Source organism: Jaculus jaculus, chromosome 10 (genome assembly GCF_020740685.1).
Source record: "Jaculus jaculus isolate mJacJac1 chromosome 10, mJacJac1.mat.Y.cur, whole genome shotgun sequence".
NCBI classification, from domain to species: domain Eukaryota; kingdom Metazoa; phylum Chordata; class Mammalia; order Rodentia; family Dipodidae; genus Jaculus; species Jaculus jaculus.
Genome location: NC_059111.1, coordinates 42,247,225 through 42,263,923, shown reverse-complemented (window position 1 = coordinate 42,263,923; position 16,699 = coordinate 42,247,225). Strand labels below are relative to the sequence as shown.

Sequence of the window (16,699 nt, the reverse complement as noted above, 5' to 3'; positions counted from 1 at the left end):
ATCTTGAAATTCCCACCCATACTTTTCTATAAGTTTGTCTTTCTCTTTGTTGGCCTGTAGTAGATCTGCCACCTGGTCTTCTAGCTTAGATATTCTGTCCTCTCCTTCATCCATTCTACTGGTGAGATTTTCTACAGTTTTTTATTTCATTAACTGTGTTCTTCATTGCTAGGAATTCTGACTGCTTTTTCTCTATTATTTCTATTTCTTTATTTATGTCTTGTATTGCCTTCTTTATTTCATGAAATTGGTGTCCTGCATCTTCTTTGATTCCTTTGATTTCCTCTTTAAGTTCCTCTTTGACTCCTTTGATTTGTTCTCTGACTTCTTTGAACATATTTACAATCATTCTTTTGAAATCTTTTTCAGGCATTTCCTCTAACTCATTCTCACTGGAGGTCATTTCTGATGCATTAATATTTTTAGGTGGATTTATATCTTCTTGCTTTTTAGTGTTTCTTGTGTTATAATGTATATATTTTTGCATCTTGGATTAAGTTAATGCTTGGATTTTCTAGCTAGCTGGGTATTCTTAGCTGTATCAATTGATTTGATTTATATATTTTCAGGGTAGGAGCTTAAGGTGTCAAATGTGGCTCTTAAGTCTCTGAGAGTATCTACTAAGGTGCTCCTAGGGGTTGAGTTTCCCTGCTATGGGAGTATTCAAGTAGGCTGAGTGGAATAAAATACCGGTAGATTCTAAAAGTTAACTAAACACTGTACCCATTCAGTCAAAAACAGCCCCAAGTATGTATGCCAGAGTAGTTATTATAGCAACCAGATCCTCTATCAACAAAGAGGTTAAGATTTCTGGTCTGTTGAGGGATCCCAGTCAGCTTGTGACCAAGTGAGACCCTTCCCTGGTGCAAACCCAATTACCTTGGATGATTTTGGTCTCAGTCAAATTGCTGCCTAGGTCGTCGGGCTGCTGTTCTGATTTCTGGAGCTGGGCACTGGGTTTTCCTGTGGGGCAAACCAAGCCTGGCAACTGTGGCCCTGCAGATCAGCACCCCCGCTGCTGGAACTGCTGCTGCTTCTGGGTCTGCTGTTGTTGCTGCTCCTGGGTCCGCCGCTGCTGACGCTCTTGGGTCTGCTGCTGATGCTGGGGCTGCTGGTACCAGTTCCAGAGCTGCCGATGTTGCTGCCGAACTCTGCTCCTGCTTGCGTTCCGCTGTCGGCTCAAGTTGGCGTGTCCGGGTCCTGGGACGCTGCTCTGTTCGCTGGAGCTGGGCTCAGGCGGTGGGGGAGGGGAGGGAGCCGCAGCTGCTCTGGTTCTCTTGCTGCTCCACGTGTTCTTCTACCTCGCGGTCTGCTCCTCCACTGCTCACTGCCCCTCTCCCTTCAAGCTTCCTGAGTTGCGGAGAGCGTGGTGTGAGGGGAAGCTCCCGCACCTGGCTTTTCCTGCAGCTGGAGCCAAGTCTGGTGGCTTTCTGGTGCACTCCGCTGCCACAGCGTTTGGCAGAGCTGCCGGGGCTGCTTTTGCCGGCCTGTGCGGGCTGTGTATGCTCTGGATCTCTCCTACTTCTCTGCTGCCACTTCAGTTTCCTATACACCTCACTTTTTAGTAAAAGTGTGTATTTTGCTGAGGTTTTTTGGTCTTTTTCCCCCCAGACTGCTTTAGCATGGTACCTACGCCGCCATCTTAACCAGAAGTCCCCGTCTAATATTTTCAATGCTAAGAAAATTTTTAAAACTAGTACTTTTATCAATGTCACATGTAGTGGTAATGTTGAATAAAATACAAAGAAAACTAATAATAAATTACAAGAACTCAAGATAGACAAAAACCATAACATTGCCTTTTGTTTGGAATATAATTTTTCTGGATTTTGGCTTACCAATTTTGAAATCGTCTATTAAAGATTTTCCAATAATTTCTTCTCTTAAGATGGGAAGAAAAAACTCCTTTACATGTAGTACTATGATGGCTGATTAGGGGGAAATGGCAACTAAAATTCAGTCTTTATTAACATTCAACACATAATCTCAATGAAGCAGAGATATCCAAAAACAACCTTCAATTCTGTAAGACAGTGTGTCAGGATTCTTCTCACGTCTTCTGTAAGCAAAGCACTAGCCTCCTGAGTACTAATCTTTCTCCTCCTCAGCCACTGTTGTGGGGGTGGTGCCATTGGACTTAGCCTGGGGTGTTGCCAGTGATTTCTTCTTGAACCCCCTTCCTGGGACCACCAAGCTAAGGCCCAGCTTAACATAATCATTGTCCATGTACTTGATGAGGGGCGAGTTGCAGACCTCCAACACCTGGTCTTGGTCTTGAGGAGCTGCTCTACTGCAGTGCAGTCTTCATTGCCATTAAACCCTTTATGCTGTATGCTTAACTCTCTCTGACACATCTCTCTGCAGCCAAGTAGTCATTTCTGTGCAGATGAAATAGGACTTGAGCAGTTGTTTTCTTAGAAAATGTTGGGTAATTCTCAATTTCCTTATGAATATTTTTCTTTTTCTTTTTTTTCAAGTTTTAAGTTGTTTATTCAGTAAAAGGATCAAATATGAAATCCTTATTCTTTATTCCAGTGTTTTTGCATGCAAATCTTTTTTTTTAATTTAATTTATTTTATTAAAAAACATAATTGAGGAACCATCAGATAACTGTATCTTGTTAGACGCAATAAAAACAAAATTAAAACCCAAAATCATTAAGAAAACCTGTATTTCTGGCTTTCTTATAGACACAATGATGTGACTAAAGACAGGGCTGTCCCTGTGGCTCGCCCCATAGGGGCAGCTCCCGGAAGACAAATTCAGCATTTGGGGGGGGGGGGGTATTCCAGGAGGGTGAAACACCTCACTTGGAAAACCATACCACACTGGACACTTCAGAGGCAGTGCCCCCAAAGTCAAGTTCCATAGTACCAAAGCAGGCTCCTCCAGGTGACTGGGATCTCGGCAGTCCTGGGCTGTTTGGTGCATTGTGTGCAAAACTGGCACAGCACCACCATCTCTGAGGAGCAGTCCCTCCTGCAATCAGTACACCTCAGAGAAGCTCACTTCCATGGGTCCTTATATCAGGGCTGGATGGCCAGCTATCTTTACTTCCCTCCAAGGCCTTTTTCTTGCCCTAAAAATACTCAACTGGGGCCCAACTTATAAGCATCTGGAGTAGGCTAGGCTCTGGAGCAGACCAGGCTAGCATTAGTGGATGGCTTCTTTCTCCAGGACCAGAAGGGGTAGAAAAGAAGGCAACATGAAGTTAAGGCCCCGTGAGTAGTCTAGAAGGTCCTTAGCAGCAGCTCTCTGAAAACATACATTCTAACCCCAAAGAGAACAGAAAAGTGGTGCCTGCTGATGCTTTCCTCTGCCAGTGGTCTGAGCACAGGAATCACATCAGCTAGAAGACCGGCAGCCTAGGGGATGTGGTCAGTGTGCAAGCATTGATGTCTTCAGTGTGTGCTGCCTGATGCAGGGATGGCTCAGAGGCGCTCCGGTTGATTTTCAGCACAGAATGTTGGAGCAGCTCAATGGAAGACAATATCTGGGAAAGAGAGGTCTTTCTTCTTTCACTTTCTTCACACAGTCAGCCACCAACCTTTTCATGCAAATCTTTTTTATTAGTTATGTACACAGTGTGTATATAGTCATGTTGGTACCATTGTTAGCCTCCTTCCTGTCCTCCCCCCTCCACAGGGACCCTCCTTGTTAGGGAATGTGGGTCATCTATTGTGGAGTTAGCCATCAGTTATGGGTAAGAAGCAGTGTCTCTGTGCATAATGACCCAATTTGTGGCTCTAACAATCTTCCTGCCCCCTCTTCTGCAAATTCTCTGGGCCATGTTGGGTTCACATCAGTGATGAGATTATGGAGGCCTCTGTGTCTCTGGATATCTGGTTTACTAGAACTTGAGTGTTCTCTGTGTCTATCTCTTTCACCCTTGTACTTATTTCAATGAGAAAGCAGCACTCTTGCTCATTTCCCCAATTACTCTTGGTTTCAGCTGGGGCTCTGCTGAAGTGTGATGGGCTTATTCTCTTGTCAGGATCTGTATCCATCTGAAAAAGAGAAGCACCAGATAGACAGGATAACCATGGTTCTTTTAGAGAGACTTTAATAGGTGTAGGCCCTCTTGTAGCCCACGATTGGTGGGAGCTTGATAATAGAGAGTGGGTTTGTTTTTTTGGATATGGTTCTGACTTGTTCCCCAGCTCCAGCTATGGGTTCTGTTCCACTGAGTGGATCAGTTAGCCAAATAAAGAGCAGTTGGTTATCCAACTTGGCTGTGTGCCACTATTGCACTTGTGTGAGCATCACATCAGGTTGTTTACTGCTGAGTAGCTTAGACCATGAGTTGATTGGACAGATGTTGGTCAGTTTCCCCAAGTCATTCATGTAGCACCTTCTGGCACTAGATGAGCTAACTGCCTGAGGACTGACTCTCTTCCAGATTTCAGCCAGGTTACTCCATGTTCTGTACCAAAGACATATGATGTCTTCAGCAGTATGGTCTTACCACTAACCTTTGGTGGGTCATCAAGGACTCTGACAGAAATCTGTCTACTTTTGGGAAACCTTGTAGGTCTCTATGATCAACAGCTCATTGTGGATGTTAAACACATGCTGTTATACATGCTGAGCTAGAGGCCAGCACCAAAGAAAAGAGGGAATAAAAAGACAGGTAATATAAAGGAGATAAAGAGAAGAGAAGGGAGAGGAAAAAGAGAGAGAGAGGGAGGGGGGGAGAGGGAGAAGAACAGGAGAAAATTAATGTTAGTCTTTATCTTACCCTCTCCAGGCCCCTGTGATTCAGGTGTTCCCTCTAAGGACCTAATGAAGGTTCAACCATTTAGTCTGCCTTTTAGGATGTAGAATTTTATGGTACCATTGCCATTTGGGTCCAGTTTTATGTCTCCCTACTTCCACCCTTGCCCTCCTCTCCCACTTCACCCTCCCTGTTATCCAGCCCTTGATATGCTTATTAAGGCATGTCAGCATCTTGGGCTGATTCAGGGTAAGAGCCACAGATGAGTGAGACCATGCGACAATCATCTTTCTGTGATTGGGTGAGTTCACTGAGAATGATGTTCCAGGTTCAATCATTTGTTTTTTAATTTTCATTGTGTCATTTTTCCTTACTGCTGTGTAGAATTCCACCATGTAGATATACCACATCTTGGTTGTTCATTTGTCTAATGATGGACATCTGGGTTGATACCACCTCTTAGCTATTATGAATTTAGAAGCTATGAACATGGTTGAGCAAATCTGTCTGAGCTGAGGCATGGAGCTTTTAGGGTAAATGCCCAGTAAGGGAATAACTAGGTCTGCTGGTAACTCTATAGTTAACCTTTTTAGGAGTCTCCATATTGTTTTCCATAGTGGTTGTACCATCTCACATTCCCACCAACAGTGAATGAGGGTTCCTATTACTCCACAGCTTCATCAGCATTTTTTTTCATTTGATTTTTTAATGTTTGCTATCATTAGTGGGATAAGGTGGAATCTCATAGTTGTTTTAATTTGCATTTCACTAATGATTAGGGATGATGAACATTTACTTAAGTGTGTGTTTGCCATTTGTATTTCTTCCTCTGAAAACTGCCTGTACAGTTCTTTGCCCCATTTTGTGAGTGGGTTGTTTGGTCTATTATTGTTTACATTTTTGAGATTTGGTAGACTGTTAGAAATTAGCTTCTGTCAGTTATATATCCAGAAAAGATTTTCTCCCGTTCTGTGGGTAATCTATTGGCTTTGCTTATTGTATGTTTGTAAAGAAACTTTCAGCTTCATGAGATCCCAATAGTTGAGTGATTGTTTAAGTTCCTGAGCTATTGGGGTTTTATTCAGGAAGATTTTCCCATTTCTATATCATGGAAATTTCCTCCTATGTTTTCTTTCAGTAGTAGCAAGTTTCTGGTGTTATATTGTGGTCTTTGATCCATTTGGACTTGATTTTTGTGCATGGCAAAATGTGTGGATCGAGTTTCATTTTCCTGCATATGGTTATCCAGTTTGTCCAGCACCATTTGTTGAAAATGGTGACTTTTATCCAGCCTACATTGTTAGGGCCTATGTCAAATATCAATTAGCTCTAGTGTTTTGACCCAAAGTTTGGGTCCTCAATTCTGTTCTGTTGGTCTATAATCCTGTTTTTATGCCTGTAACGTGCTGTTTTTATTATTATGGTTTTGTAATATAGCTTTAGATCAGTTATGGTGATGCCTCCAGAAGTGTTTTTTTTTTTTTTTCCTGAGGATATGCTTGGATATCCAAGGCCTTCTGCCATTCCATATGAATTTTGAGGTCATTTTTCTTCTATCTTTGTGAAGAGCAATGTTGGGATTTTTACTGGTATTTCATTAAATCTGTTTATTGCTTTTGGTAAGATTGCCATTTTCACGGTGTTAATGCTGCCTACCCAGGAGCATGGGAGTTCTTTCCATTTTCTCTAGTCCTCAATTTCTTTTTGAGTCTGTTTATGCTTTCATTGTATAGGTCTTTCACATCCTTGGTTAATGTTATTCCAAGTTATTTTATTTTATTGCTATGTTTTACAATGTTACTTATTTCTTTCTCTGTATCTTTATCTTTTGAATATAGAAAGGGTACTTATTTTTGTACATTGATTTTGTATCCTGCTACTTTGCTGAAGGAGGTTATCACCTCCAAGAGTTTTGAAATGGAGAATCTTGAGTCTCTTATGTATAGAATCATGTTATCTGCAAATAGGGCTAACTTAATTTCTTCCTTTCCAATTTGTATCCCTTTTATTTCTATCACCTGTCTTATTGCTAGAGCTAGGACTTCTAGAACTTTGTTGAAGAGAAGAGGTGAGAGTGTACACCCCTGTCTTGTTCCTGATCTCAATGGGAATTCCTTCAGTTTCTTCCCAGTAAGTATTATTTGTGCTTTAGGCACTTTAGACATAGCCTTTATTATGTTGAGATATAAACTGTCCATACCTATACTCTCCAATTTATTTATTATTATTATTTTGGTTTTTCAAGGTAGGGTTTCATTCTAGTCCAGGCTGACCTGGATTTCACTATGTAGTCTCAGGGTGGCCTCGATCTCATGGTGATCTTCCACCCTCTGCTACCCAAGCACTAGAATTAAAGGCATGCACCACCACACCCAGCTCTCTCCAAGTTTTTGATCTTGAAGTGATGTTGTATTTTGTCAAAGGCCTTTTCTGCATCTATCAAAATGATCATGTGGTTTTTGTGTTTAGCCTTGTTTATGTGTTGTATTACATTGACATATTTCCATATGATGAACTACCCCTGCATTCCTGGGATGAAATTACATGTTCAAGGTAGATAATGCTTTTGATGTGTTGTTGAATTCAGTTTGCAAGGATTTTGTTCAGGATCTGTGTGTCTAAGTTTATCAGGGAAATAGGCCTATAGTTTTATTTTCTTGTGGCATGTCTGCCTGGTTTTGGTATTAGGATGGCACAAGCTTCATAGAAGGAGTTGGGGGGGGGGGAGAGTCTTTCCTTGTTTTATGATTGTGTGGCACAGTTTGAGAAAAATTGGTTTCAGTTCTTCCATGAAGGTTTGATAGAATTCAGCTGAGAAACCATCTGGTCCTGGACTCTTCTTTTTGGGGAGGTTTTTGATTGCATTTTCAATCTTCATGGGTGTTGTATGTTTCTTTAGGAGATTAATCTGCTCTCCGTTTAGCTTTGGTAGGTGGTATGTGTCCAGGAATTCATCCATTTCTTCCATATTATACAGTTTTGTAGAGAAGAGGGTTTTTAAAAGAAATATATATTTCCCTTCAAATTTTTTAAAATGTTTTTTGTTTATTATTATTTATTTGAGAGCAACAGACAGAGAAAGAGGCAGAGAGAGAGAGAGAATGGGTGCTCCAGGGCCTCCAGCCACTGCAAACAAACTCCAGACACGTGCAGTCCCTTGTGCATTTGGCTAACATGGGTCCTGGGGAACCAAGTCTTGAACAGGTGTCCTTAGTCTTCACAGGCAAGCACTTAACTGCTAAGCCATCTCTCCAGCCCAAGAAATATATATTTTTTATTGGCAACTTCTATACATACAGACAACAAACCATGATATTTCCCCACTTTTCCCTTCATAACTCTGCTCTCCATCATATCCACTCTGTCTCTCCAATATTCTCTCTTTTAATTTGATTTCATCATCTTTTTCTTCTATTATGAGGGTCTTGTATAGGTATTGCTAGGCACTGCAAGATCTTGGATGTTGAGGCCAATTTTTGTCCATGCCATCTCTTCCACAACGGACCCTGAGCCTTGGAGGGTACGAGATATTTCAGTGCTGCTCCTCTGTCCTTTCTTCTCAACAGTATGTTGCCTTTTGGGTCATCAACACCTGAAAGAGAAGCTTCTCTAATCGGAAGTGAGAATAGCATCAATATATGAATATGAACACTAAGTGTAGTGCTTTCAGGGCAATTTGGTGAGAGTAATAAGTGCATTTATCCAGACGAGAGGAGGCTTTATATCCCAAAGGCTCATGACCTCCCCATAGGCTTTTGAGTAGTTTTTCAGTACCAGGCAGGTATTCCTTCCCATACAGAGGGTCTTCAGTCCAATGAAAGAGCAATTGACTTCCCCAAGATCAGACATGCCACTATTGCACTCATTCAGTTATTTGATCTGTCAGGCCAAACTTGAGGTGCCGAGTGTCCACTGTCTTCACTGCTGATGACTTCTGTCTCCCATAAGGCTGCATACACTTCAACTTTTAGTTGACAAGGCTATAGGGAGAAGGTTTTCTGTTCAGCACCAGCTTGATTTCTCAGTGACTTTGCCACTCTGGCATGTGAAGTCTTCAGCAATAGGGTCTTACCATCTCTTTCTCACAGGAAACCAAGGGCCTTGGCAATAGTCTATAATGTTTTGGAAGCAACAGGGAACTCCCTGGCTTATAACTCACTGGAAGGTATACCATCCCTGGCACTGAAAATTTTCTAGTAACAATCTATAGCTTCTGAATGTACCATTATTTGAGAAAGTAGATTTTCATATGGCTTATTCAGAATATCTTGAATTAGGATTGACCCTCCACCCACTTCTTTTATGAGATCTCTTCCCCTGACCTCACTTAGGCCTTTTCCTTCCCTGCAATCTGTTCTTCTACTTACACATATACAATACCATCCCCTTAAGACCTTCTCTCTTCTCCCTCCCTTATAGCGATTTTTCCAGATTATGGGCCTCTGCTACTGATTTTTGGTTTCAGATCATACACAAATCTATACATTTGTAGCTAGGATCCACATATGAGAGAGAACATGCCATGTTTTGCTTTCGGTGCCTGGGTTAGTATAATCCTTTCCAAATCCATCCATTTTTCTGCAAATTTCATAACTTCATGTTTCTTTACCACCGAGTAGAACTCCTTTGTGTAAATGTACCACATCTTCTTTATTCATTCATCAGATGAGGGACATCTAGGCTGGTCCCATTTCCCAACTATTGTAAATAGAATGGCAATAAACATGGTTGTGCAAGTATCTCTAAGGTAGTGAGATGAGTTCTTAAGATATATGCCTAGAAGTGCTATAGCTGGATCATATGGCAAATCTATCTTTAGCTGTCTCAGGAACTTCCACACTGATTTCCACAATGGCTGGACCAGATTGCATTAACACCAACACTGTAGAAGTGTTCCCCTTTGACTGCATTCTCAGCAACATTTATTGTCATTTGTTTTCTTAATGGTAGCCATTCTGACAGGAAAGAGATGGAATCTCGAGGTCGTTTATATTTGCATTTCCCTGATGACTAAGGATGTAGAACACTTTTTTAGATATTTATATGCCATCTGTATTTCTTCTAGTGGGAATTCTCTATGTAGTTCCATAGCCCATTTTTTATTTGGGTTGCTTGATTTCTTATTGTTCTGTTTTTTGAGTTCTTTGTATATTCTGGATATTAATCTCCTGTCAGATGTGAAGCTGGCAAATACTTTCTCTCATTCTTTAGGTTGTCTCTTTGCTCTATTCACAGTGTCCTTTGCTGTACAAAAGCTTTGTAATTTCATGAGATCCCAGTGGTTGATTAGGCATTTTATTTTCTGAGCAATTGAGGTAATATTCAGAAAGTCACCTATGCCAATATGTTGAAGGGTTTTCCCTACCTACCTAGAGGAAACTCTAATGATTTCAGAGTTTCAGGTCTGATATTAAGGTCTTTAATCCATTTGGACTTAATTCTTGTGCATGGAGAGAGAGAAGCATCTCTTTTCATCCTTCTATAGACACATGACGAGGTTTCCCAGAACCATTTGTTAAAGAGGCTGTCCTTTCTGCAGTGAATATTTTTGGCATTTTGTCAAATACCAGGTGGCTATAGCTACCCATACTTACAACTGGGTCCTTTATTCTGTTCTGTTGATCTACATTTCTGTCTTTATGCCAATACCATGCTGTTTTTGTTACTATGGATTTGTAATATAGCTTAAAATTGGGTATGGTGATAGCACCAGCCTTATTTTTGTTGCTCAAAATCATTTTGGCTATTTGAGGTGTTTTGTGGTTCCAAATGAATTTTAGTATTGCCTTTTCTATTTCTGTGAAGAATGCCATTGGAATTTTAATGGAGATTGAATTAAATTTATAGATTGCTTTTGGTAAGATTGACATTTTCACACTATTCATTATTCCAATCCAAGAACATGGGATGTCATTCCATTTCCTTATGTCTTCTGCAATTTCTCGCTTGAGTATTTTAAAGTTCTCCTTGTAGAGATCCTTCACTTCCTTGGTCAATTTTATTCCAAGATACTTTATTATTTTTTTTTCCTGAGGCAATTGTGAATTTGAAATATTCCCTGACTTCATCCTCTGCATGTTTGTTGTTAGTACATAGGAAGCTACTGATTTCTGTGTATTTATTTTGTATCCTGCTATCTTGCTGAAAGTATTTATCAGCTCTAACAGTTTGCTGGTAGAGGTTTTAGAGTCTTTTATGTATAGAATCATATCATCTACAAATAGTGATAATTTGATCTCTTCCTAATTTGTATCCCCTTTAGGAATGTCTCTTGCCTTATTGCTACATCTAAGACTTTCAGTACTATATTAAATAAAAGTGGGGACAGTGGATACCATTGTTTTGTTCCTGAATTTACTGGAAAAGCTTAAAGTTTTTTTTTTTTTTCCATTTAGTATTATGTTGGCTTTAGATTTGTCATAAATAGCTTCTATTATGTTGAAATATGTTCCTTCTATTCCCAGTTTCTGTAATACTTTTACCATGAAAGGATGTTGGATTTTCTCAAATGCCTTTTCTGCATCTAATGAGATGATCATGTGATTTTTGTCCTTTTGGCCATTTATATGATGCATTACATTTATCGATTTGCATGTATTGAACTACCCCTGCATCTCTGGGATAAAGCCAACTTGGTTGGGGTGAATAATCCTTTTGATATATACTTGTATTCTGATTGCCAATATTTTGTTCAGAATTTTCGCATCTATGTTCAAGAGAAATTTGTCTGTAATTTTCTTTTCTGTCTTTGTCTGGTTTTGGTATGAGGGTGATGGTGGCTTTATAGAAGGAATTTAGTAGAATTCCTTCCTTTTCTATTTTATGGAAAAGTTTGAGAAGCAGTGGTGTTAGTTCTTACAAGGTGTGGTACAGTTCACCAATGAATCCATCTGGGCCTGAACTTTTTTTTTAGTTGGATCTCTGTACTTGTTATAGGTCTATTTAAATGGTTTATCTCATCTTAATTTAATTTTGGTAGACCATATGAATCAAAGTTTTGAAATAAGCCCTTATGGTTCTCCCAATTTCACTTGTATCTGTTTTGATCTCTCCTTTTTCATTTCTACTTTTGTTAATTAGAAATGTCTCTTTTTTTGTGCTTGATCAAATTGGTAAGGAGTTTATCAATCTTGTTTATTTTTTCAAAAAAACAGCTCTTTGTTTCATCAATTTTTTAATTGTTTTCTTAGTTTCCAATTCATTAATTTCTGCTCTGACGTTAATTATTTCTTTCTGTCTGGAGCTTTTTGTTTGGATTCTTCTTGCTTTTCCAATTCCTTTAGGTGAATGGTTAGGTTATTGATTTAGGATCTCTATGTTTGTTATGAAGGCATTTAGTGCTATGAGTTTTCCCCTCAAGACTGCCTTCATTGTATCCATTCATTTCTAGAAATTTCACAATTTCATTTTTTATTTCATCTACTGCCCATTTATTGTTTAAAAGTATGTTGCTCAGTTTCCATTAGCTGATGGGATTCCTGGCACATCTTTTGTTGTTAATATCTAGCAATACATCATTGTGATCAGATATCATGCAGGAAATTATGTCAATCTTCCTAAATATATGGAGGCAGGCCTTATGACCCAGTATATGATCTATTTTAGAGAAGGTTCCATGGGCTGCTGAGAAGAAAATGTAGTCTGTGGATTTGGGGTAGAATGTTCTGTAGATGTCCATTAGGTCTAATTGATCTATGGTTTTGTTGAGCTCTCTCACTTCCCTGTTAATTTTCTCTTTGGATGATCTATGTATTGTTGATAATGGAGTGTTGAAGTCCCCAAGTATGATGCTGTTGGTGGTTATTTTTGTTTTGTTGTCAAGTAGGTTTTGTTTCATGAATTGTGGTGCATCTGTGTTTGATGCATAAAGATTGATGATTGTGATATCCTCTTGTTGGATCATTCCCTTGATAAGTAGAAAGTGGCCTTCTTTGGGTTTTTTTTGATTATTTTTGGTTTGAACTCTATTTTATCTGATATGAGTATAGCTATGTCTGCTTGTTTCTTATTCCCATTTGTTTGGAATATCATTTTCCACTCTTTAACCCTTAGGAATGTTTGTCTTTAGTGGTTAGGTGGGTTTCTTGAAGACAGCAGACCAAGGGGTCTAATTTTCTGATCCACCCTGTTAGCTTATGTCTCTTGTTGGGTGTAATAAGTTGTAATAAGATATTTAGGGTAATGGCTGTAAGGTTTGATTTAATCCCTGTGATATCATTGTGGTTTATGTGGTTTGGTGTTTTCTTGGACTTTGTAGCTTTTTTGCATCTTCTCTGAATTTGGTTATTGTGATCTGCTTCTTGTAGGCACTTGAAGTTGATTATTTAATTCTTCTGTGTGGAGAATTCCCTGAAGTACTGTCTGCAGATTTGTCTTTGTATTCACATAGTTGTAAAGCTGAGTTTTATCATGGAAAGTTTTTCTCTCACCATCTATTATGAGGGATATTTTTTCTGGGTAGAGTAGTTTGGGTTGGAAGCCATAGGCTCTTAGACTTTGCAATGTCCCTTTCCAGGCCCTTCTGGCTTTCAGGGTTTCCATTGAGAAGTCTGAAGTAATTCTGATGGGGTTTCCGTTATATGTAATGTGTTATTTTTCCTTAGCTGCTTTTAGGACTATCTCTTTGTTTTCAATGTTTAGAGTCTTAATGATGATATGTCTTAGAGAATTTCTCCTTTGATTCAGTCTGTTTGTAGTTCTTCTAGCTTCTTGTAACCTGATGGGACTTTCTTTTGAGGGAGTGGGAAAGTTTTCTTCAATAATTTTGTTGAGTAAGTTCTCCATGCCTTTGGTCTGAATTTTTTCCCCTTCTTGTATTCCCATGGTCAGAATGTTGGATCATTTAAGGGTATACCACAGTACTCTCATGTTCTATTCACAAAAATTTTGAATGTATTGAGAGGTTTGGACTCACAAAGTATTCTGTTTTGTCTTCCAGGTCTGAGTTTCTATCCTTCACATGGCTCTCTCTCTACTTGAGAGCTTCTGTAGAGTTCTGGGCTTGTTCAAGTTGGTTTGTATTTTCTAGTACTTTTTTATGTATAGTTTCCATTCCTCTATCGCGTTCTTTTTTCACGTCATTTTCTGATTTTCTTAATGCTTCTTGGAATTCTTCCTTGCATTTCTTTATATCTTCATTGAGCTTAGCTAGCTGATTATTGAAGTCCTTCCCCCCTCCACCCTCAGCTCTCCTTCAGATCATCTTTGTATCCCTTTCTGGTTCTTATCTATTAGGTCTAATCTACCAAGGACTGCATTAATATGAATCAGCCCTTTGTTACTTTTCTGCAAGTTCTGATATTTGCTTGGTTAGGGTTGCATATCTTGTGTCTTTATTTTGGGGTTCTGATCCTAATGTCTCTTCTATGTTTTGATTAGAGACATCCATTATGGGATTGGGCAATCTTGTTGGATTTCCTTGCATTTGATTTTTCATGTTATGTCTTTTACACCTGCCCATCACAGTATAGGAGTCTCATTTAATTTAGGAACTTGTAATCTACCCTGTGGGATTGGAGGTCCCTTGTAATGTGAAAGCCTAGGGAAGGGGGAACCCCAGCCTTCTGGCCTGGATCCATGCAAGGAGGGGCAGTGGTGTGTGGAGGTCCCTAGTGGTGGGGGGGGAGGAAGGGGGGAACAATAGCCTGCTGACCTGGGTCCACATAGGGAGGTGTGGGATGGCAGCAAGTGGGACTGTGTTCACATGTGGAGGTCCCCTGGGGAAAGCTAGCCTGCTGATCTGGGTCCATGCATGGGGATGGGGGCAGTGACCAATGGGAATGCATTTGCACCCAGAAGTACCCTGGGGGAATGCTAGCCTGCTGGCCTGGGCCCATGCATGGGGGTGAGAGGTGGAGGTGACTGGGATGGTGTTCACGAGAGTGGACATGCAGGCCTGGGTCCCCTTGCATGGGGTTAATGCAGGAGGAACCTGTGGCCTGGACTGTGGTTAGGGTGGCTACCTGAGGGGATTGGGTGACTGGTGGACTACCCGAGAGTGGATTCCCTGTCTTTTGCTCCTCTGCACCCTCCCACTGGAGGTTTATTAGAGTCTTCTCACCCCTAGAAGTCCTAATGAACCCTCAACATCTTGCCTTTGCTTCCCTCAGAGGTGCAGCATAGTTAGGTGGACACCATCTTGACCGGAAATTGAAAATTTTTTTCTTTCTGAATAGAAACTAAAGCCTCATCAAACCCGCATCCACACACCTGCAATTTTGAGACTTTCCCTAGCAGGTCAACTGTCTGCTGCATGTTCTTCATTGGCAAACACACTAGCTGTCTGTTGATACAACTGTCTTTTCTAGATTTACATTTTCTATAAGCTTCCCGGCTCACTCCAAGGCCATGGCATCTGTATCAGGGGTGCCATTCTCCAGGTACATTATGCTGGCTTTTTCAATCAGATGAACAGCCTTGGGCAGTTTCTGTAATTTCTTCAATATCATGCTGGCTTGCTCATAAGTTTTGGCAGCATGAAAAAGCACTATTATTTTCATGGGCAAATATCTTTTTAAATATATTTTTATTTTTATTTACTTGAGAGAGAGAGTGGGCACACCAGGGCCTCCAGCCACTGAAAATGAGCTCCAGACATGTGTGACCCCTTGTGCATCTGCCTAATGTGGGTCCTGGGGAATAGAGCCTTGAACCAGGGTCCTTAGGCTTCACAGGCAAGTGCTTAACTGATAATTGATCTCTCTAGCCCTGCTTGGCATTTTTTAAAGCAACAACTGCTTTTCCATATTCAGAAGTGGCACTGCCATAATCTGGCTTCCATTAGAAAAAAAAACCTTTAAAATAATAGTACTACTAATAAGCAAATATGTGAAAACTGACAGTTAAATGAGGATTGACAAATAAGATTCTTGCAATTAATAGACAATACACAATTAATATCCCAAAAATGAAACATACAATTTTGGGTTGGAGAGATAGCTTAGCAGTTGCCTGCAAAGCCCAAGACCCTGGTTTGAGGCTCAGTTCCTCAGTACCTACCTCAGCCAGATGTGCAAGGTTGTACATGCATCTGGAGTTCGTCTGCAGTGGCTGGAGGCCTTGATGTGCCAGTTCTCTCTCCACTCCCCTTTAATCTCTCTCAAATAAATAAATTAAATATTTTTATAAAACACAATTTCTAAAAAAACTCAATGGATATTGCCTACCATTATTAGAAATACCCCTTTACACATCATATAAATGGTCTGAAGGACAAGAATCACACGATCATCTCAAGAGATGCAGAAAAGGTATTCGACAAAGTCCAACATCCTTTCATGATAAAAGTATTACAGAAACTGGGAATAGAAGGAACATATCTCAACATAATAAGAGCTATTTATGACAAACCTACAGTCAACATAGTACTAAATGGTGAAAAACTTGAAGCTTTTCCATTAAATCAGGTACAACACAAGGGTGTCCAACTATTCCCACTTTTATTTAATATAGTATTGAAGTGTTAGATATAGCAATAAGGCAAGAGACACTCATAACAGGGATGCAAATTGGAAAGGAAGAGATCAAATTATCACTATTTGCAGATGATATGATTCTATACATAAAAGACCCTAAAAACTCTACCAGCAAACTGTTAGAGCCGATAAACACTTTTAGCAATGTATCAGGATACAAAATAAATACACAGAAATCAGTAGCTTTCCTATACACTTAACAACAAACATGCAGAGGATGCAATCAGGACATCTCTCCCATTCACAACTGCCCCAAAATAAATAAAGTACCTTGGAATAAACTTAACCAAGGAAGTGAAGAATCTCTACAATGAGAACTTTAAAACACTCAAGGAAGAAATTGCAGAAGACACAAGTGAAATGACATCCCATGTTCTTGGATTGGAAGAATTAAAAGTGAAATGTCAATCTTACCAAAAGCAATCTACAAATTTAATGTAATTCCCATTAAAATTCCAATGGCATTCTTCACAGGAGTAGAGAAAACAAGCCTAAAATTTGTTTGGAAGCA

General features: G+C 39.9%; 1 pseudogene; it reads right to left on the bottom strand.

Annotated features, from left to right (window-relative positions):
* Positions 1-2,073: 2,073 nt before the first annotated feature.
* Positions 2,074-15,487, bottom strand: LOC101611010 (annotated as a pseudogene).
* Between the last annotated feature and the right edge of the window lie 1,212 nt (positions 15,488-16,699).